At 40.3% G+C, this 23471-nt stretch overlaps 1 protein-coding gene across 2 annotated transcripts in view; it reads left to right on the top strand.

Annotated features, from left to right (window-relative positions):
• The window catches only part of b3galt1b (UDP-Gal:betaGlcNAc beta 1,3-galactosyltransferase, polypeptide 1b), a 45210-nt gene that overhangs the window by 10321 nt on the left and 11418 nt on the right, over positions 1-23471 (top strand). The window contains exon 2 of one of the 2 annotated variants that reach the window (XM_086220091.1): positions 14704-14780. The exons of the other annotated variant lie outside the window; for it this stretch is intronic. The gene's annotated coding sequence lies outside the window, so the exon portion shown is untranslated. The remainder of the gene's footprint in view (positions 1-14703; positions 14781-23471) is intronic. 2 annotated transcript variants of the gene reach the window in all.

Here is a 23471-nt window from a genome sequence, read left to right as displayed (position 1 = left end):
GCAAGCAAAACAAATCTGCCCGCAAGAATGTAGAGCAGAGCCTGATGGGAGAGAACAGGAGTTTTCAGATGGCTGTACAAAACATGGATTCATTTTCTTTATACATTAGGAACTACACCATGCGTTACAGTTTCTGTAATGATGTTACTGTCAACGTGATTAAGCCAAGCCGCCATGCTGTGCCCTGCTCCATGACCAACGAGGTTTGCTGAATCCCCTTCGCCAGATCCTCCCTCTCCTCTCTGCAGCACTGAGCCGTGGGACAGCCTGTGAAGGTGACACCATACCAGCACCTTGAACAGACCGATGCACAGCTCGCCTGAGACTGATATTCCTCAAAATACCAGCCAATTACTGCCTGGGTGAGGACTGCGGTGCATGTACTTCGCAGGGGAACCACAGCAGTCCTGCAACATAGAGTCTAATGCGCTTAAAGCTCATCGTTTCTCACTTGCGCTTTGTTTGATGAGTGTCCTGCATCCAGATATGTAAAAGCACCGCAGGTGTGAAAAACAGCTTTGAGCTGAATCTCGGAAATCCCACCAATTGATCTCTCCCCTGAGCATTCCTGGAGCAATCTTCCCTGTGTGTGCCTGTGGAGACTTCTTGGGAAGCTTTCATTGATTCTTTTGCTTCCTTTAAACTTCTTGTCCTTATCAACTCAATAATTAGAGTTCAGTCAGGGCCACTTTCATCCCAAACAGTTGCAGACTGTAAAATCTGAGAGGCTACTTGGCAATTAACTTTGGCTCATTTCTGTGTCGTACTGGCAGCCTGATCATATCGAGCAGCAGCTCCCCACAAGTCAGAGGCAGACATGATTTGTGACAGCAATACATTTGTAAATAGATCCAAAGAAGCCAGCAGACTTTTGTGGCTTCCCAAAGTTACTTCTACATGTGATGTGATGCAGTTGAGCGCACTAAAATCAAACCCTGAGTTCCTGTAAGAGCACAACCTGCTATTGAGGCAGAATTCTCTATCACAGGAGAGAAAAGGTCAAACTCTCAGCAACTTGCTTGGCAACATCTGTTCAGTCCTGAGCCAGTTAGATTTGAGACTGAATAACTCCAGGTAGACATGTTTTATCAGAAAACAGGATTAAATCAAACTACCAGACACCTCCTGTCCTGCCTTCCTCTTCCGCTCCACGGGATTTCTTTCTTTCACGCCAACATGAGAGTGGAGTCATAAGCCCTTCTCTGTGGGGTTTGTGCTGCTTAGGTTCCCAAAAATATAGATTCTAAGGTGTAATTCAGTACTAACAAATTGTAATGGATACTGATTTGCATTAGTATTGATACCAACAGCGTCTTCTTCACCTGCTCCACTTGACTCGTTGGAAGGACGGTTGCACTGAAACATTTATCATAAATGAAGCTAATGTAAAGGTAGCGGCTACTGGCTAATATAAAACAATTGTGTGACATCACGTGGGTTTGAATATAAAATAAAACCCTAGCATTTTTTTGATAAAGTTCACTCTTTCCTTCACTCAATAATAGCGTTACTTTATATTGCTCAAGAATCAGAGAAGCACTGAACAGGAATCAGGACATGATGGAGGCATACGACGGGGCAAGATATAGATACATGGTGTCTGTGGTCCATTTGTACCAGTATCAGCTCTTGATTAAATACTCTGTCTAGAAGCTATTGAAAGCTGAATGTGGGTAATATTTGCCTGGATTAGATGGAAGAATCTAACGCAGACAGAAGTGTGGATTTATTTTACTTGTAGCTCAAGGCAGCTTTTGTGAATTGGGTTTTTTTTTTTTCAGTCAAATCTTGCTTTGCAGATATTGCAGGGCACAATTACCCGACCTGCAAGCAGTGTTATGAAAAGCCATTCCCATAAGCCAAAAAACTACTTTGAGAGATCAAATAGTTATTTATTAAAGGCATCGTTATCATACTCAGCACATTAAAATGTAAAAAGGTTTGCCTATGTCTTATTTCTCTCTGGAATGATTGATGAAAGCTGTTCAATAGGAAAAACAACAAGTAGCCATGGCAAGAAAAAGGAGTGATGGAAACTTGCACAAGCATTTATCTCAGGTATCCTCTAGTTTCCTTTAAAGATTCTAAAGATTCTTTTTCAAATCAACCATCAGTGGTTTTAAAGATAGAAATCCATAATTTAACACTTATATGTCAGGTTCTACCGATGGCCATAAATAATAATAATAATAATAATAATAATAATTCATTTGAACTTCATTTTTGGTAAGGCACAGTTTCAGTTATATGAAAGGTGACTTTGCACGGTCTGATTGCTGATGTATTTCAAGGTTAAACCACATCAAACCCTGAGACTTGAATGTGTTGAGATCTCGACATTAGGGAGTCAAATCACAAGTCCAGTTTAAGAGTCAAGTCTCACCTCTCTCACCCAGCGCTCTTAAAAACACCACAGATGTGGATTTAGAGGCAAATGAAGGGATGTGCTGATGTCCTGACACTGACGTGACAGAGCTGATCTACTCATCATTTACTGTAATTCTGTTTTTATATCCACGTAGTACACGTGAAGGAACATGTGTCCCGACTGCACATGCTTTAAAAAAAAAACAACTCAATTTAATTATAATAATTGATGTTTTTATTTGTTGCATTTTGCTCTTCAAAGTTTGGGAAACAACATTTAAGTCAAGCTTGAAATTGCCAGTGAAATAACTTCACTACCTCCAGTAAATGTAGGTCGGCGAGTCCTCTGTGCAGAGCTTCGGACAGCTGCAGATGTGTAGAGATCAGCATTGCACCACTGTGGATGGGGAACAGAAGAATAAACACCCACCTAAAATCATTCATATCCTTTCAGTTGTATGGTACATTTGTAACGTTTTCGCTGCTTTGCTGTCAGAAAGCCTTTTCTTCTCCCGCACCCTCTGGTTTAATAAATTCATGTGCGGGGGAAGTTAATCCGAGGGAATTTCTCCAAATTTGCAAGATGTCCACGGGGACTGAAGGATAAACTGAAACCAATTTTGGTGGTCAAAGGTCAAGGGCACAGTGACGGGCAGACATCGTACACAGCTGCAATATAGCGATTCTAGTTTCCACAACAGTGCAACCATTAGCATGAGAGCACTGCTGGCTCAGGGCTCCCTGCATGGAGGACGTGCTGACCCACACCTGCTGAAGTTCAGACCCTTACCAAGGCGTGTGGAGAGGTGTGGTTGAGTACTGACATGAGGATCATCTTTCTACTGTACATTCCATGGCAATGATGGGACAGTGACCAAGTACTCAGATGATACCCAAATAACCAGTATGAGGACTAAATATGTGATACTAGTTCTTTCCTAATGATGTGATGAATACTGCTTTTTGCAAGTTTTAGTAGAGCACAGCCACCAGGCAACTTTTGTACAGTTAGTTTGGGGTAATAAAGTGAGTTTTTCCTCTGTTGTTTATGTTTTGTTTAGCATTGCACACTAAATCACTCGCTACCTCTGTGGTCAACACTTTAGAGGTCAGCAGTTTAATCTTTTGGAAACCGTCAGCATAAACCTCAGGAGGAGAGAGTTAGTCTGGGATACTAATGTGTTTCAATACCTACAAGTGTGGACTCCCTGTCTTCATTCAAGACCATGATCTTGGTGAGAGCATGACTTCTGTATTTTATGTTCAGATTTTTCAGGTTTCCCTCAAATTTGTCTGTTACAACATTTCATAACACATTTCATTCTTTATTTCATCAAAGAAAAATAGTGTCAGGTATGTCTTTTTCTATCTGGACTGAAAAAGAAGAAGCAATTGCAGGGCTAAAGGTTTAATTGAAAATTGATTTTCGGTAACTCGTCATATGTTGCAGGCTGACATCGATGATTATATGGGGGTCGATCGTAATGTGTCCTGTCAGGAATCTCTCTCTGTAAATGGAAGAATAAGAAATGGAGGACACTTTAATCACGAAACTCTCACACATCGGCCAGGCGTCTTGATATCTCAGCAGTATTTAGTACATTTACATTACAATAATCAATGAAGCAGCGTATACATGTATAAATTATACACGCACAGACACACACGTATATATATACACACACACACACACATATATCCATCCATCCATTTTCTACCACTTATCCTGTTAAGGCTTGCAGTGGGGCTGGATTCTATCCCAGCAGCCTTCAGGGGGGAGGCGGGGTTCACCCACGCCTACGGTCAATTTAACCTAGTCACCATTTGCATGACTTTGGACTGTGGGAGGAAGCTGGAGTACCAGAGAGAACCCACACAGGAACAGGGAGAACATGCAGACTCACACAGAAAGATCTCGTGCCCAAGCTTGAAGCCAGAACCTTCTTGCTGTGAGGTGACAGTGCTGACCACTGCACCATCGTGCCACTATATCTATCTATCTATCTATCTATCTATCTATATATATATATATATATATATATATATATATATATATATAGATAGATAGATAGATAGATAGATAGATAGAGATACAGATGTATATGGGTGGTGGATTCTTTATTTAATCAGTAACTGCACTGATTTGATTGTTTCAGTATATTTGTAGAAATAGTTTGTATAGAGTCAGAGTGCAGGAAGTCTTCAAGTAGGTCGGACCAAGGAGCCAGTTGGAGGGTGCGTTTGTGCTGCTAGACTGTAATGAGCACAGCTGTGGGGCTAATATACTGGAGAGAATGTGTATTTAACCTGCTACAGCTTCCTCATTACCACAGCCCTGTTTGCCCATGAGGTTACCGAGTCATATGGTGATGCAAGCAATCTTCAGGTCTGAGCTACTGTATACATTAGCGAAGGGGAGAAGGAGGTATGGAATTAGCTTTGTGTCATAAATAAGTTGACATTTTAGGGCAGTTCTCCTGTTGTTATCCAGTAACTGTTAGCTGCACGCTAGATATTTGTGGCTGTGGCATTGTGTGGTATTCTAGAGTGGCAATAAAGTGATGCAGGATGGTAAAAATACCTCTGTGAGATTAAGACACCGATTCTGCCTCAGAATTCACATTATTATTATCATTATTATTATTATGTCAATATCAGCGTTGCATTTGTACTACTGTACTAGAAATTTGCTAATACTGATACTTGCTCGCATTATGCTGGAGTGTGTAGTTTATGGTAGTTTGTAGATGTTACTATTGCTAGTTGTATTTTAAGATTATTGCTGCTGCTGCTGCTGCTGCTGTTTCTGTTTGTTGTTGTGTATCTGGTCCCCCGTCCCCCTGTCTGTCTGTCTGTCCGTCTGCTTCTATCTCTCTCTTTCTCAGTCTATGACAAACTGTCTATCAATCTCTGTCTCTTCCCGTGTCTCTCTCGGCCTCAGTCCCTCTCTACTCTTATCCCTCTCTGTGTCCACGTCCCTCTGTTTCTTTTTAACCAACATCTTTTGTGTCATTCTGAGGTCAAGGTTTGAATTCTGAAATCAATTCACACCTTTGAATTATTTGAATGATGTCAGTGTGCCCATTGCAAAGAATGGATGGTTCTCTAGAGCTTATTGGTACACATTGCTGAAGGTGATGTGTTGGAAAAGCAGATTTGCACCCCGTTGCTTTTAGCTGTGGCAGATTTTTCTGTCTGCTATTGAAGGAAAGGACTGGGTTGCAGTCTGAGTACAGCCTGCCACATGAAACCGCAGACTGCTCCAGATATACCAGTAGCAGTCACGGCTACTTGAAATTTAAAAAACACTTTTTCACTGATATGTAAAAACCAATTATTGCTTGATACGTTACATTGGCATATCAGCGTGCATCACTTTATATCAAGAAAAATTCTAAATAAACAAAGGCTGAATGAGCACGCTGTACACATGTAATGTCCCTGTTTGTTTTTTTGAAGCATCTTTTCTCATAAATGTCCTCTTAATGATATCTGACAGAGGCATCCTGAAAGATGAATGTTAATTGTTATCCAAGTGTTGAAACACCCAAATCCTTTCTGAGGTGCATCCTCTGTATTCAAAAAGAGTACATCAGCTCTTCATTTCTCCCTGTAATTGCTCTTTAGAAGGGCAATGTTTCAAAACACAGATAGAGGATAGTTTATTGTGATTGTAATGGCTTCGGAGTTAAAGGCTTTTTTTTTTTTTCCAAGGACTCCAAATAATTTCTTGTATAATCAGTAAACATTACTAGCTTGAAGGGCAGCTGAGGATTATGGTGCTGTCGATGACGTCAAGTTTAACACTATAGTCGTTTGCTATTGAAGTGTACCAGCCCCCTTTTCCTTCGTCACACTCTTTAGGATTTCTGGAGTAACCCCCTGAGAACACTTAGTCCGGAAAGAGGAGCAGAACACTTCCCTCTTGACCTTTCTAATGATAATTAACCCTTACATGAACATCTGCTTCACATAGTCATACACACACACACACACACACACACACACACACACACACACACACACACACACACACACACTTATGGCTAAGGACATGATAATACAGGGTTTCACTGTGTGTAGTTTTTAGGTTCCTTGCTTGTCTGAGCAATCTTATTGACTGCCCTCTACATTGCTACCAGCACATCTGACATTTACCAGAATTTCCAAATTTCCATTGTTGGGGGGAAGGGGGGGGGCGCTGTAAGATGATCATATTAGCTGTTGAGATGTATTCTTGTTGAGGATGGGCCTGTCTAGTACTTATTAAACCTTAATGTTTAATTTTGCAGTGATTACCCCCAGAAGGATGCAACTGAGCCGCAGTAGAGTGAAGAGATTAGATACAGAATACTGATAGTGAAGCCTGCACTGCTTTTGTCACTGTAGGAGGCATTTGGAGTTTTTAATGAGTAGATATTGTATTGAAAAGATGTCTTTGTCGGGAGACATTTATTGTTGGTACCGATACTGCAGTGATCATAATGCATAGAGTTCCAAACAAATATGTTTCTTCTACTCAAATTATGAAGTGAGTCGCACACTCAGCCATCCCTCAGTTGGTTTTATTTGAACTGGAATAAATGATGAAATTTCTAGCTCGCAGTTTTTACCTCAGTGTGAAGTTCTAGATTTTTGTACAGCTCAACAGTGCAGGGAAAGCGCCTGAGCTCTACTTTCTTTTCTTTTTCTTTTCAAAAGTTGGAGGTGTTCAACACTATGTTACCAGCTTTATAAAACAAGCAGTGAAAGGTGAAGCCAGCAGTCGACCTGCTTAAAACCTGCATTCTCTCTGAGGTAGAGTGGATGTGACCGGCTGTATAAGTGTGCTATTTCAGCAGGAGTCAAAGTAAACTGCAGCAACAGGATTGTTGTAAGTGACAGTATTGAAACAGTACTATTTGGCAGTTGTGTTCTGGCATTCATTTGTGTTTGTTTGTGTGTTTGTTTTGCTGCTGGGGCACAAGAGGAATTAAAAATAATATGAGAAATATAGGGAACACATCCACGTACCGCTCAGGGAGTTATCTTAAAGCAACTGGAACTGTGAAAACTATGCAAATTGGCAAAACCGCATTAAACAAATAAAATATCCAATATTATTTAAATATTTGATAGATGTGGAAAAATGCTGCTGATGTTGAAAGCCATGGAAATACCAGAATAGAAATTACAACACAACTCAGAAATACAACAGAAATGAGTCATGAAACAGGAGTTTTTAACAAGGCACTAATAATGGGGCTGCTCCTGAACCTAAGACTTACAAGGCCCGGCCACCAGGGAGCTCCACCTGTTGCATCTTTCTCTTGTTTTCTTTTGTCTCCTCGTCATGATTTATCTGTAAGGAAAAAAAAAAGACAAAGAAAGCCAATGATTGATAATATACTGAGATATAATATGATTTAATATAACACACACACCAAGTCAGGTGGATGTACAGTTGATGGGAAAAATGGTAAATGGACTTTTGTCTCAGTCATTCACCCATAACTAATCTCCTTGACCTTTAAAGGTATTTCAGTTGTGCAACTTATTTAAATGCCTGACATTTCATTCTTTTGAGTAAATATTTTTGGCTCGTAAATCTGTTTTTGCAGATTCACAAGTTATGAAGGCAGTTATTAAAAACAAAAAAAAAACAACAAAAAAGACGGAAGAAATACACACACAAGCATTTTATAATAATACAGTAGATTCTAATTAATGCAGCATATGCCAGGTCTCTGAGGCGCAGTGTCTCCGGAGGATCTTAGATTAGTACGTTTTAGTCTGTCCTTCCTGTGGGCGAGCCAGAAGCGCAGCCAGATTGCCGACTGAAAACAAATGGCTGTGAGTAATTTTGAGTACAAATGATGTTTCAGTTCAGTCAGGCAGGGGACACAAATCCATGCATGAGAGCAAAGAAGTGTTTATAGATTGCTGAAAAGGAGAAAAAGGCACATTGTTGCATCTAGCCTGTCCAAAATTCTCTGCAATAAACAAGGATGCAATGAGGTGCCTGTTACACTTCTGCTTTCTTTAGGCTAAACAAACCAGCAGCCTGACATAAAACCACATTTCTCTGAAACCCAAGCTTTGGCATTTGATAAAAGGCAGGCTGTTGTTGTGTTCTGCATGTTTTCCCTCTTGGCAGTAGTTCTATAGCCTCCTCCCTTTTGAGAAGTATGTGATGGAAATAGATTTTCCTCTGTTGAGTCAGAACATTGCAACAAGGTTTTTTTGAACCTTTCACATATAGATATTTCAAAGATTTGTTTGGAGAAAGGTACACAGCAGAGGTATACCTTTTAGAAAGTCCCCATTCACTTTTTTGTTGACAGAAAACAAGTAAGTAAGCACTGACTAAGTAACATTTATTTACGTAGGACTTTTTAAAGCACAGTGACAAAGTTGTGTAGAGACATGATAAACATAATATTCATAATGAGGAGTGTTAAAACCAAAAAGAATGACAAACAGCACATTAATATACCAATAAAATAGGACCCATACTACACTCCATCCATCCATCCATTTTCTTCCCCTTATCCTGTTAAGGGTCGCGGGGGGCTGGAGCCTATCCCAGCAGCCTTCGGGCGAGAGGCAGGGTTCCCCCTGGACGGGCCGCCAGTCCATCACAGGGCCAACACATAGAGACAGACAACCATTCACACTCACATTCACACCTACGGTCAATTTAGAGTATCAATCAGCCTCGTCCCCTCTTGATGTCTTTGGACTGTGGGAGGAAGCTGGAGTACCAGAGAGAACCCACACAGGAACAGGGAGAACATGCAGACTCCACACAGAAAGATCCCATGCTGGAGCCGGGACTGAACCAAGAACCTTCTTGCTGTGAGGCGACAGTGCTGACCACTGCACCACCGTGCTGCTTGCTCTTGACTCTAAAATTTTTAATTTTGCTTATGGTTCCTATTGAAAACTGCATTACACATTATCATGTTTATACACATCAGTTTCTTAATGTGAAAATGTAAACCAATGTAGCATTAAACGTAGTTTAACCCTTTAACACTAACGTTAAAATTAGTAACACCATCACTAACGTCGGGTATATTTTACTCGATATAATATTCCTGATAAAATATAGTTTTCATCAAAATATGTTAAAGTACAACAGTGTTTGCCAAATTGAAGTACTCTTCTTTAATTTCCCAATATGCAATGTCACAAAATGAAAAAAAAGCTACCATGGGGGCCCTATAAAATGACATGACAAGAATCATGTGGGTGGAAATCACCCCACGTTCATATTCTAGGGTTAATTGAATGTTTATTCTCTTTAGCTTGAGGTTTCAGCACTTTATGGCTGCTTCTTTCCTCAGGCATTTAGAATTGCTATTAAAAGATAAGATGTCTTTTGATACGCGAGTATATTGATGTAGAAAGTTCAGTGTCATAAAAAAGGAGCTCAACATCCAGCATTAGTTATATCACTCATATATCTGTCTGTTAAATGACCTATGATGATACAGCAACAACATTTTAGCAAACCTTAGTTTAACATCACCAAGAACAGGAGTCGTTAGAGGTAGCTAAACAGCTAGTTAGCGAAACAGCTAGTCAGCAAAAAAAAAAAACGTAACTCAACATCTAATTAGCTAAACAGCTAGTTGAGCTCTGCCAAAGAGGAATTATTCATATCTAGTGAGTATCACACTGGTAGAAGTATACACTGTGTTGCTGTGAGCTAAATGCTAACACAGCTTTTAGAATGTTATAATTCAATAATTATTGATACATTTCAGCTAAAGCTGTAAGCAACAACAACAATTCAGCAACAATTCAATTGGGAATCATTTGATCCACAACAGGACATGAAATAAGATCATACAATTTTAAATATGTTAAAAAAAAAAATCCATGTAAAACTGAGTACATTTGAAAAGTATGCTGCATTAGCACTGCTCCAACAAGGTCATGACCATGATTTGATTTTTAAAAAATAAGAAAAAATACTTGTGCTTGATCAGTTCAGAGTGAAGTTGCAGAGGAATGAGCCCTAAAACCCAGGAGTAAGTTAGTATTGTTGATGGGGCTGAGAAAAGTTATCGATTCTGCGATATACAGTATATCGATATTTTGTTTCTCCAGAGAGAATCGATTTTTCAGCCGTCAGTATCAATACATTAAGCCCCATTCAATCCCCCCGTGTCCCGCACTTTGCAGGAAGAGCAATTCAGTCTGCTCGCTGCTAGTGTCGCTGTAGAGCATTTCTAGTTACCCAGATGCCGTCGCCTTTCTCATCCGGTTAGAGCTGAGAGATTCAGGAGAATGGCAGTGAGTGTAAGTCCAGCGCCTGCATGCTTAAACGCAGATGTGTGGGAGCATTTTGGGTTCAAAAACAAAAAGGAAAGCGACGATTTACACAAAAGTATGGCGGTTTGCAAACTATGTCACACAAACGTTAAGTACTCTGGAAATACCACCAACCTGCGAGCCCACCTAAAACGCCATCACCTGGACAAGGAAATGCTAACTGAGACCGAGCCAAAGAAGCTGCGGCACGACCCGAAACAAACCACGCTGGACAGTGACGGCGGTGGTTGCCACGTTCCCATCTTCTTCACCGAGGTCGGAGTAAATTGTGGAGTCCATTGCCTACTTTATCTGTCAGGATTTGAGACCTTATTCGGTGGTGGAAAACACCGGCTTTAGGCGCATGGTGAACGCGATGGAGCCCCTCTATGCTACAGTCACCCACGAACTGAATTATTGGCTGCCATGGTTTATATTTAGTTAACCTGGTGGCTATACTGGCTAGTGGCTACCTCATATGTTAAGTATCAAGCTAAAAAAGCTGCCAAGGAAAGGCCACTTGCTGCACTTTAACTCTCCATTGTTCACTTTACTTTTCAAAAGCTTGAAAGCTACAATTTGCTCTCAGTTTCAATAAATGAAACTGATCTTCTCACCACATCTTCGATTCATTTTGTCCAGCATTTGCAAGCTGCCAGTCAGAGCCATATGTTGTGTAATTGATGCTTTCAGTTCAGTTCATTCAATCCAAGTCAGTGGAACACTCACAAGATGTCACCAAAATCACTTTAAAATCTTTCAGAAAAAGATGTAAGTGTATCAAATTGTATCGTGAGCTGAATATCGTGATATATATCGTATCGTGATACAAATATCGTGTATCGTATCGTGAGATCAGTGTATCACTACAGCCCTAATTGTTGAATGTCTGGTTCCCTCGGCTGAGTCCATGGTACAGTGAGGACAGCTGGTTGCCACATCGGCTTGAAACAGGGAATAAAAATAGCTTAACTTCAATATCCTAAACTCAGAAGCAAGCAGCACAGAATAAAAAGATTGTTATGAATATTTTGTTATTTATACTTTAATCTGTTCGGTGAAGCAATTCCAAGAATACTGAGGGGAAAAAAAACATCTACAGGTCACATCCTTGGAGACCTTTCATGCAACAGTGATGTTGGCATCATTATTTTTGTATCTGTGCATGATTCTATGTCCTTCCAGCCACAGCCAGAAACATGGTATTATGATAATTTACTGTCTTTATTTGCACATATTAGCAGACTGAGGCTCAGGGCGCACGCTTAGTGGAGTGCTTTAAGACTTAAAGCAAAATAACTACAATTCCTAAAAGGCAAGAGTGTCATGTTACAGCAGATGAAGCTTTATTTACATCAATAAAAGTGGGGGGGGGGATCAAATATGGCACACATGAATTGTAGTGATGTATTCAAAGAATCTGTCACTTCCAATTTGAGCTGATGGATTTGTGCACAGTTGTACCTTGATATTTCAGCTGAAAAAATACGATTGAACACATGGATTTGGTACAACATTTACTACGTCTTTCTCCGCTCTCATTGCCATCCATCATCCAAGGCTACTGTGTCCACTGAACTGAATATATCGCCTTGAACAACACTTCAGATGGTGCAAGAATTTTCTCTAATGATATGGACATAAATCACTTTGTTGCTGCTTCACAAAGAATGAAGATAGTATTGATTTTGCTTTAAAAATGTGCAGCCTGCCGTGTTTCTTTTCATGATGAGGGTGGCACACTGTTTATCATAGAGATCTGCAAGTGTAAAATCTCATCTGCTTCATCACCTCCAACACATTGACAGGATGCCTTTGTAGTTTGAATGTTGGATGTCCATCGCGTTCTTGTCTCTGGAAGTGGGAATTTTCGACCGCATTTCTGGGGAAGCTGCATTTAGAGAAGCAAATACATCATTCTGAATTTAGTTTGTGGGTACCTCCTTTTTCTATATTTCGCTGTGATCGAAGGTCTGCCCCAGAAATTTTTATTAAATTTAGAAATTATTGATTTACTTTTACAGCCAATATTTTGTCTTTCAGACATAGTTTTTATATATTGATTTTCAGTTTTGGACTCTTCAGCCTCAGTCGTTGCTCTGCCCCTTGGCTCTGCCCAGCGTGCCATTAGTAGTCTGTTGCACCCGTTGCATGTCGGTTGTCTCTTAATTAAGGGTGTAAAGTCCACACGAAATCTTCAAATATTGTCGCAGAAATAAAATTTTCAATTCCTGTTGAATATGACGAGGATTCGAATTCTGATTAGGTTATAATTATAGTCTACAAATAAATGAGGTTTTTGTGATATTGAGTGGTTAAAGCCTTTTAAAGTGCCAAGGATGATCTCACACCTGTAAGAGCTCAGTGTGTGATTTAAACCTACATTAGCACTGTTTAATTTAGTTAAGTCTGATTAAAAAAAGTGTGTGTACCGACAGATTAGACTAAGTATTAACAAGAAATATAAAGACCACATCTCGCAGCTGGCTCATTTCCAACCAAAGTCATTATACAATAACAGGAATACACTTGACACAATATACATGTATGTATATATACAATATACATAATACTGAATACAAAATACAATATAAAGGCACAATAACCATTCAAAGTGAGCGGCATTGAAATATGTGAGAGACAGTAAATGCATCCTAGCTAAATGTGAAGTATAATGACATAAAAAGACAAAAGTAGTCATTGCCTATTCTCATAAAACACAAACAAGCTTCTTAGTGGTTTGGATAATATTTAACATTAAATGGGCGTCATAACGAATAAAAACAATAAATGACTTGAAAAAAATTAGTGCAGCTCTTAGAATAAAAACTTCATCCGAAGGTAGAAGATACAGTACTGTAGGTTCAAACTAGGCTATGTTTGCACTCACACATAGATGGCGCTCTCGTGATGCTTTTGTACTTTCCTAGTTTAGTTTGGCCGAATTGAACCCTGAAGCGTTTGCCTTCTTGCAGATGTGAAAACTGCTGTTGCTCTTGACATACAACACACACCAACAGACCAGGACCACTTCTTGCAAAAGTTCCTGATCTGACCCGAGTAATTGGGGAACTCTTATGTTTGACCTAAATGTCTCCTGTGACTTTATGTTCTTTGCATTTTTTATGCAGCAGAGCAGGAAAAGAAAGAAAGAAAATATATGTGCCAAAAAAAAATAAAAAATAGTAGACGTGCATTTGTCCGGAACACAGGACCCTATTATCTCGCCCAGACACATCTGACCAATAAACAGAGTGGCTGTTGCCATGTGATTCATCATAATGCATTTTTGGTTCTGTAACAAACAAAGTCTAGAAACTGATTTGGACTGGAGCAGATGAACTGTAACGTACTTTTCTGTTGTAAGATTTCCACTTCCTGCAGCTGTAAGAGAAGCCCTCTGGCTGTATGCTTCCCATCATCCCTCAACGTGCTCTGTTTCCAATCCTGTTGACTCTCAAGCCACTCAGCCAGCTGTACGCTCACAGGAACACAACCTACTTACGTGACGCCACATTTCATTATTTCTTTAAAGATTGTAACAGTGATTATGTTATGATGCATTAGGAAAAAACATAATTGACTTAATTCTGTGTGGGAACAAGGGAAGCTGCTTTTAGTTCTGTTTTCCTTTCTTTGCTTCATGATCAGTGAAGACGAAAGCCTGCGTGATTCATCGCGACCTGCTGTAATTGAGTTTATCATACGGCTTTAACTTATGTCATAAATGATAAAGAGCACCATGGATGAAAGGATCTGGAAGCTGGAATAAAGAGGTTTTACCTTTGGGATTTGCAAAGGACGCGGGCTTCTCCAGTGGTTCTATGTGTTGACTCTGGATCCAAACATTTTGAATATGAATGCATAATTCATGACGATGCTATGGGAGCGAGGGAGACGGGAGGCAGCGAATGGAAGAAAACCCCACTTTTGGGGGGAGTATATAAAAAAGACACAGCCGTGTCACAGAGGAAACACGTGTTTGCATTTTGCGTGCACAATACATCCTTGCTTATTTTTCTTCTTTTGTTTCAGCTGTCTCACAGAAATGCGGTGCATCGGAGGCGTAACTGTGGTCGACAGCGCGACATGTTGAAGTGCTTCATAAGGAGGTTTGTTGATCCTCTTCACACTGCCACAGGGCTGAAGAAGAGGAGGATTATAATAGAATTCACACAGGGGGTGTATTCTGAGTTGATGGGGAAGCGGCAACTTGTTAGATAATGAGAGGAAAATGCCAGCCTCCCCTGCATAATGATGCATCATTATTGGTGATGTTACCGTGTGAGAAACAGGCTGCGGTGGCAGGAGGGTCGTGCACAGCCATTTACATTGAGCGGGACTGTTAATTTGGAGCACAGGAGAGGAACATCTTTGGAGGGCAGTAATAGTGTGTAGAGATGAGCGACTTCTTGTAATGAAAGCTTAATTACTTTCTGTCACATGTGCAAGTCATGCATCATTGCCTGTTTCATAAAACTTTTTCCCAGCCCCCACTTGACCTGGAGGGGATCAGGTTTGATTCATCAATTATCACTGTCAGCTAAATACATTATCATCGGCTTCTACCATTCCAAGCTATCAGCGTAAAATGATTTACAATTAACCCACCGAGGTGCAGTGTCTGTGTGACTGGTTCAACTTATCATTAAACCTAAAAGGTTTGCAGCATTGGACCACTTCTGAACCATAAATAACCATCAACATCAGGGTTTTAATCGGCGTGCGATGAGATGCGGTTACATAAAAATGAGAGGCTCTAACATCTAAATTAGATCACATGCCGTGTTTGAAAGCATCTGCCTTGTAGAAGTTAAGAGTCCGGAGGTGAGGCCAAAAACACAAAATGATGGATGGTAAAAAAGTGTATAATGTTTTTTCTTAAAGCACTGTGTCAACAGCATGGCAGCAATTGGTGGATTGGTAATACTAATATTTCACACAATACGGAGGTATTATAATTTTAATTGGCCAAAACTGCAAAAAAAGAACAAAATACAACTTCTCCACACACTTTGTAATAAAATACAATAAAAGTGAAATCGATACAAGTACAACAGGAAAGGAGGTTTCTGCAAGTCACTCACTTGCATTATCACAGGTCCTGTCACAACTGTTCCTGCCTCTTTCTGCAGCGTCTCTGTGTGCTTGCTTACTTGGACTCATTGCTTGAACCCTTAATAGAAAAAATCTGACTGCGTTTATAGTAATTGAGATAAAAAGTAAATTCAAGCATAGAATTTAGGGGACCGTAACTGTACATGCAAGGATTTAAGAGCGAGTGTGGCTGAAAAAAACCAATGCCCTGTGCAGCTCTGTGATTATGGAAACTGTCGATGCTGATATTGTGACTGGACACCACAAAGCCTCCGTCGGACTTCTTGTCTTCATTCCAGCAGGCAAAGCACAGATGAGTCTGTTGTTAGTTACGCTACTGCAGCTTGACATCATTACCATTCTCAAATTTGAGTATAAATCCTTATCACCAGGCAAATGTATTCTGATGTACTTCCCATAGCATTTATGCTTTAGCATTCACGCTGTAGCATTTAGCTCAGTCATCCGCAAAAAATGACCTGCAGACTCTTGTACGCATGCAATATACTGCAGTACTTTAACTTGGAATATAGAGAACCAAATCTATTTAGAGTGATGTAAATGCCAGATAGTTTGAAACACATTTGCCAGCAAAAGAGTTTAGAAACATTTGAGTCAATGTAGGAGAGCGGTTGAGCCAGAGAAGTTGAGTCACTCGCTCATTAGCTGATTGGCATCAGCAGCTGCATCCATCCCTCACCTGAAGTGGCTCATTCATCTACTTCCTGGCTTCCAGCTGACTTGTAACATCCACTTACTCTCTTACAGGTGTACGTCACTGCAATTATAACACAACTCTTCTTCCAATTAACTTTTTGGTTGATTTGATGTTCACAATTGATTTTTTTTTTTTTAATTATTACTCTGCCTGAAGAATTCTGGTTTTGACTCTGGCTGAACCTGTCTTGTTGTGGGTGGGTTGTGAACTCAGTTATAGTTGGTGTAAAACTTCCGTCCATCCATCGTCGTCTTCCGCTTATTCCTTACTAGTAAGGGTCGCCAGGGGGCTGGAGCCTATCCCAGCATCTACGGGCGAGAGGCAGGGTTCACCCTGGACAGGTCACCAGTCCGTCGCTGGGCCAACATACAGAGACAAACAACCATTCACACTCACAGTCACACCTACAGTCAATTTAGAGTATCAATCAGCCTAGTCCACTCTTGATGTCTTTGGACTGTGGGAGGAAGCTGGAGTACCCGGAGAGAACCCACACAGGAACAGGGAGAACATGGAGACTCCACACAGAAAGATCCCGCGCTCGAGCTGGGACTCAAACCCGGAACCTTCTTGCTGTGAGGCCACAGAGCTGACCACTGCACCACCGTGCAGCCCTGGTGTAAAACTTGATCCTGAATATCAGCTCATGGTAACTTTGCTGTGAGGTTCCTGGTTGTAGGTTTTGTCTTGGTTGAGGTTTAGTCTTATTCCTGTCTGTCAAGCCACAGATTAATTAATAAAGAAATTAATGATTAGTTAGTTGCAGCTCAGTTTGGAAAATAAACAACTTGTGAGTTAAGAACATTTTTCAGAGATGATATTTAGCTTCAAAGCTCTGACTCTTCACTCCTGACAAGCTCAGTTCAGCACAGCAGGCACACATTGATGAACCAAATACATTAATAACTCCCAAAAACACTTAACACAGAGGTTCACATAGGAATTTGATCGCTAAGTATTTGGCCCGTTATGCACTTTTGTCTGTTAATTTTTTGCTTGAACATACAGTAATTGTTGCACGTCATTATATTCAATTTTCTGTTATTTGCTTTCTGAATTCTCCATCCACTGTCCAGTTTGGTTTCTTTTTCTTTTTGAATTCTCTTTGTTGTCCATTTTGGAGAGGCTAAAACTGATAATGCTGCTGTTGGATGATGATATAAGTGAAATGTAACCATAGTAACCAAAGAGCACATGTGCTATATCATGACACCTACGACCGTCAAAGCTTTAGTCGAAACTCCAAAGCAAGATAAACACCTAAGAGGCTTTACTCATTGCTCCTAAATAACCCCTCAGCTTAGGGAAATATTTTGTCTTGGAGATATACTGAGGTTTGACATTTAACTATCAGACACAACAATTAAGAATGTAAGGAAACAGATTCGCTCTGCATTAAAGTATGTAAGAGAAACGTCACAAGGAATTAAATATAAAGAATAGTTCATGTCGCTTTTATATGGATTTTGTCCAAGATATTTGCATCAGCCTCAAAAATTTAGTATCAGTTCCAACAGGAGTGAAAATCCAAACTAACAGAATACTGGGGTAGATTAATGGTTTTTATTTGGTTCACTTGACTCACCGTGTTGGAGGATGGTGCTTGCCAGAGAAAGCCGCCTCCACACTCAAGTAGCAGCCATCACAGAAGTGACCATGTCTCCTCCACCTAGCTGTTATTATTTCTGCCGTGGTTGTTTGTGGCTGCTGTATGCTTTTATTGCTGCGAGATGAAACTCAATAGGTGCTTAACATTTTTACTCATGTTCGTGTAACAGTCGCCAGCACACCCAAAACGTGTATGTTGCATGTCAAGTATTCAGTAGATCTCCTGGGCTCACAAGGATAGTTTTTGTTTTTTTTTTTTTACCCTCCATCTCTTTGTGGCGCCAGAACACAAAGAGGCAGCTACGTATATTTAGCAGGAAGCTAACGGCCTCTGACGACTAACAACATCTACAGCAATAGAACATCATCAAACGACACACAAACGAGCATTGAGCTTAACCTGCTCAGTCATTTGAACCAGTTTGCATCGTCTACATTAATTCACGGTAGCGCAGATCCAGAAGTGTTAGTTGTGCAGCCCAGTGGCCCAGTAGTGGTTTGGAATACTAGCTCTCAACAAAAACACCCAACCCAGGAGCTTCTTGTTGACATGTGGGCAGGCTTCCTGCGAGGGCTCTGGCTTCCCCCACCATCGAAAACCTGTACGTTCGCACATGCTCAGATCTAGCACCTGTGGTTTTTAGCCTCCTTGCTAACGTGTCGATATCCCTGACAAAACATAAAAAGTGCCATCCAGAGAGACCACCAGTTTGATACATCACTGCACGTTATAATCAGGTTGTTAGGAGATAGGAGAGAAATGATGGCTGTTCTGACACTGAAGCAGCCTTCCTCTCCTCTGCTGTATCTCATATTTAATTTGGCATTTTCTCCTTCAGAGCAGTTACATAATATCATCTTTACTTTCTCAATTCCGATTTGACATTAACCATTGTTCATGTCCTCCATCTCCTGTCTGGGTTGAAGATTATTTTTGTGAAAAGGAAGACATTTTTGAGAAGGAAAAATGTTAGTTTTAGCTATTCACGCTATAAGAAAACATATTTTGCACAATTGGTGATGAGTAATTCAACAGCCCATTGAACCACTTCCCACACATCAAAGCTACAATAAGCCTCCTGCAGATGACAGTATATTTAGAGGATCTGTCTTTGTTGGAGCCTGACTATTTCATATCTCACTACTTCTGATGGGAGGCACGATGAGGAAAAAACAGTCTCAAATAGGTCAGCAGAGAGACCAATCAGCCGCGGTACCATCTGTCCCTCTAATGACTACCTGGCTGCTGTGTGATGTGACACGGTTGGCTGGAGAGGCTCCACAGCAAACAGCCTCTCGTTAAGTTGCAGCACCAATGATACATGATCAGGCACTAAAAGACAGCTACCTACGCTACCCTTCATCACCCGGGAAGAAAAAAAATTTTTTTTTTTTTTCAGTGTGTTTGCATTCAAATGTACGACTCTATGGCTTGATACGACAAAGTATTGCAATTCTTTTTGTCATGATACTGTTTCAATATTCATAATGTTATTGAAGCTATATTTCAGAGTGTTACTGTTCAGTGAGCGACATCAGTACACTTAATTTTTCAGAATGACATTACGGCAACATGCAAGTCTGGTCAGAGTAAAACCATGGGATTTTGCAAAGATCGTTCCAATTAATTGGAAGAGACATTTTGAATGAAATAGCTTTGACTCAATTGCCAGTTGAGCTACCAGTATATACAGCAATATGATAATAAAAGGTGCTATACAGTAGATTTTTAGCTCAATTTTGAACAATTTCAGTAAATCGCACAGAGTACTGCAATATTTATCACATCAAAATATATTGTGTCGTATAGTAAAAAAGCGGTAACCTTTGAAACACCTGCTTCCACTGTAAAGGTTTTGTGGAAACAGCAGTTGCGTGATGATCTTCATATTTCTTAAATCCTGATGGGTTGACTGATTTACAGTATTAGAGAGATGAGATTCCCTAATACCAATCCCCTCAGCTATAATTTGTCTGGCTGTTAAAATGAGAAAAATGCTAAATAGACACAGGAGGCTGTAAATAAAGTTAATGCGTATTTTTTTTGTGCATTACTGCTGTGTGATTATTAATGATATTACTTTGTCTTCCCCCAAAATACCAATTATTCACATTTGACAGCTGACTCAGATTTTGTCAGTCAGATATGATGCATCAAATCTTAAGCCACGTCACTGCTATAGCACCGGACGGATCGAGCGACAGGCGGTAAACTTTTATAAACAGTCCTTGAGACAGAGATGATAGTAAAATATTGACATGAACCAGACGTAGATGCAACCTCCTCTCGCTATTGACTCTTCAGCAGACCGAGCTGTCAGCAGCCACATAACAGATAACCAGGACAAATACTTAGTGATGTCACAGACCATAATCATCGCTACACATCAGATTTAGGGTGAGTACAGAGAAGGTTTCCTGGCCTTGCAGTGTCAAGCTCTGCTCCATATGTCTTCGTTCACAATGAGGCAACAATGAGCTAAACACCCACCTCTAGAACGTGGCTGGGTCGTCTAATGAAATCATGCATCTCCTTGTAAGTGGCACCAACAGACCTCTGTAAATTTGGTTTGGCAAAAAAAATGTTGATGTACAAAAATAAATCTCCATGAAACATTCTGTGAGCAGCTCAGAGAATATCCCCATTCTGGGTTTGTTTGTTTTTTTCCAATAATACAATTATAGCCAATCGTTGGAGCTGATTTGTGGTGGTAGGATAGAAAAAAAGTTGGGAGTTTTAATACATCAAACCTATAAGTCACCTGAAAGATTGCTGCCACTTTTAACATTCATATGAATATCACAAGTGTAGACACCACCAAGTTCATAGCTAGGAATGACAGGACAAAGAGTAGAACGCACATTTCCTCATTGTTGTGTTGCAAGGTTGCAAGGAACCTGCTTCTGGATCTGCAACAGGACTAATCTCATTCCAGTCCTCTTGCTAACATCCAAATAAAACCCAGAGGAAACCCTGAAACACTGGAACCATCAGTCAAAGCTGTGCTAACCTGACATTTCCCAACTGAAACATATTTAATGAGAGACTATCGTCTCCTGACTAACTTTAAGCTGGAAGCTGCGGAAAGCTTTGCCTGGGTCATTATTTAGGTGTAATTTCTTAAATTGTGTCCTGTTTGGGATAAATTACATAGACCTACAGATTGTCCTCATGTTTAACTCAGCCTTAAGCAGAAGACTGCTGCTATTGTAAACATATATTTATTTATTTATTTATATACATACACATGCATACACACACACACACACACACATACAGTAAATGTTCCTCTCGCTGAGTAAAATACACCAATATGTGTTACTTTTTTTCCTTATTAGAGTATACAAACTAGTATAGTAATTAGAGCTTCAGTTGGGGACTATTATGATCCGTAATAGTGCCCTCGGTATCTGATACCCCAGACTCGTTAATGTGTGATCGAATTATATTAAACTCCAGAGCCTGTGTGCATGGTTGAAGTAACATGTCAGTAGTCGTTCCTCAGTGCGTTTGGTCTGTGATTTATGGCATCAATGGAGCTTTGTGAATAAACTCTATATCATATAGAGATACTTTTGGATCAGTAGATGCAGATTTGTAAAGAGTTCTTTCACTGTTGTGGTGTGTGGTGTTGCGCACTTGTTGTCTGCCAGCATTTTGCCTCTAAGAGTGAAAATATGAATGTGGAAACTTGTTTACACCAGTGTGAGTGATCGTGTGGTCTGATTTGACACCCTGATCGGCAGAGCTCATGTATTCACCAAGCCACACTGTGAAAGAATCTTTTATTAAATCTTTTATTAAATCTTTTATTAAGGACCATTCTGCTAGTTAAAAGGTAAATATGTTCAGTTTCGCCATGACACTTGGCTACAAAGCAGTCAGACTGAGTGAATATGGTCATCTTAAACTTTTCTGTTGAAGGTTTTACAACATCTCCAACAGCAACCACATGCTGGTTTTGCTCACTCTATCTTTAACCTCAACCAATGTTTTTTACTTAATTATATTTTGAGGATAACGACTTGTAAAATCCCAAGATTATATGTTTAAAGATCTGTTTTCGGTGTTTGACATCAGGGATGCTAAAGGAACATAGAAAAACCCACGGAAACACACAACCGAAACTCATTCCACAAAGATGATATCAGATTCTGGGGTCTGATTCATTCTCGTGGTATGGTTGTGATTTTCCGATAGTGACAGATTGCTACTCCTAATACTGGGAAGTGGCACAGCGACAGTTCTGGACATGAAGGCAAACACTGTGATTCGATTCCCAAAATCCATATTGGCCAGATATGAGATTCCAGACAAGATCAGATCAGATTACGGGCCCCAATACTCACAAAAATTCAGTCTAGCATGGAACTTTAACTACTGTTTCCCTGAGACATGCGAGTCAGAATACTGAACGCAGTGGCTGGCTCACACCCATACGTTGGAGTAGTAGACACACAAGACAACTGGAGAGGTTTGTGAGGCTGCGGGAACACAAAAACAAAAACAAGGGGCTCTCTTGAACTGCAATAATAATTATAATATGATGTAATCTAAAGTAATATTGTGAATATATCTGAAAAGATCCTTTGATCCCACATGGTATTACTGATAATGCGGTCCGTCTTCTCAGACAAACTATCCAGCGTTGAGGCATTAAATATCCATCGAGCCAGCTGTGCACGACATAGACCCAACTCTGATACTCCCAACAGGCTTCAAGCTGAGATCTGAATTACGTTCATCAAAAACTCCTGAACGCTGGATGTATAATCTCTCTTTTACAGGTGTCAAGGGGAGCGTTTTTCTGTTTGTGTGAATGTAAACAGGAGCCTTGGGAGACGGGAACAAATAACAGTGGCCAGCAGACAGCATCTGATTAGGGAGAAAATAATGCCAGAGTATCACACAGAGGCCAGTTCCCTGCACGTCGAAGGAGTTCTGATTCTGTTCTGCGTCACCGTCATTACCTCTCCGACACTGACTCACCACCTGCTATGGAGACCAGTACATTTGTTTTTCTTTTTTGGTTACTGCAATTCAGTCACAGTATAACATAAAAGCAGTAAATCAAATTCTTGGACAAATATTCTGGTTGGAAAAAGTGTCATCTAAAAATATCACAAAGTAAAAGAAGTAGCCTGATTTCCTAACGTTCGTCTAATAGCTGTGTCTGCAGGGGAGATTTATAATGATGTATAAACACTTTCAATTCAAAATAAAATTATGTCCATTCACACACACAAGATGAGAAACATCAGTGTGACTGAGAGCGAGGTGGGGGGGGGGGGGGGGGGCTGCCTGTCATCCCTCAGTGAAACCTGCAAATGAATCTTATTGTTTCAGACACTGCTAATGATTTATTTACAACCCCCGCTG

Source organism: Aulostomus chinensis, chromosome 12 (assembly GCF_037954235.1).
Source record: "Aulostomus chinensis isolate RoL2024-O1b breed Wild chromosome 12, RoL_Achi_v1.0, whole genome shotgun sequence".
Lineage (NCBI taxonomy): Eukaryota > Metazoa > Chordata > Actinopteri > Syngnathiformes > Aulostomidae > Aulostomus > Aulostomus chinensis.
This window is presented reverse-complemented; position numbering and strand designations above follow the sequence as displayed.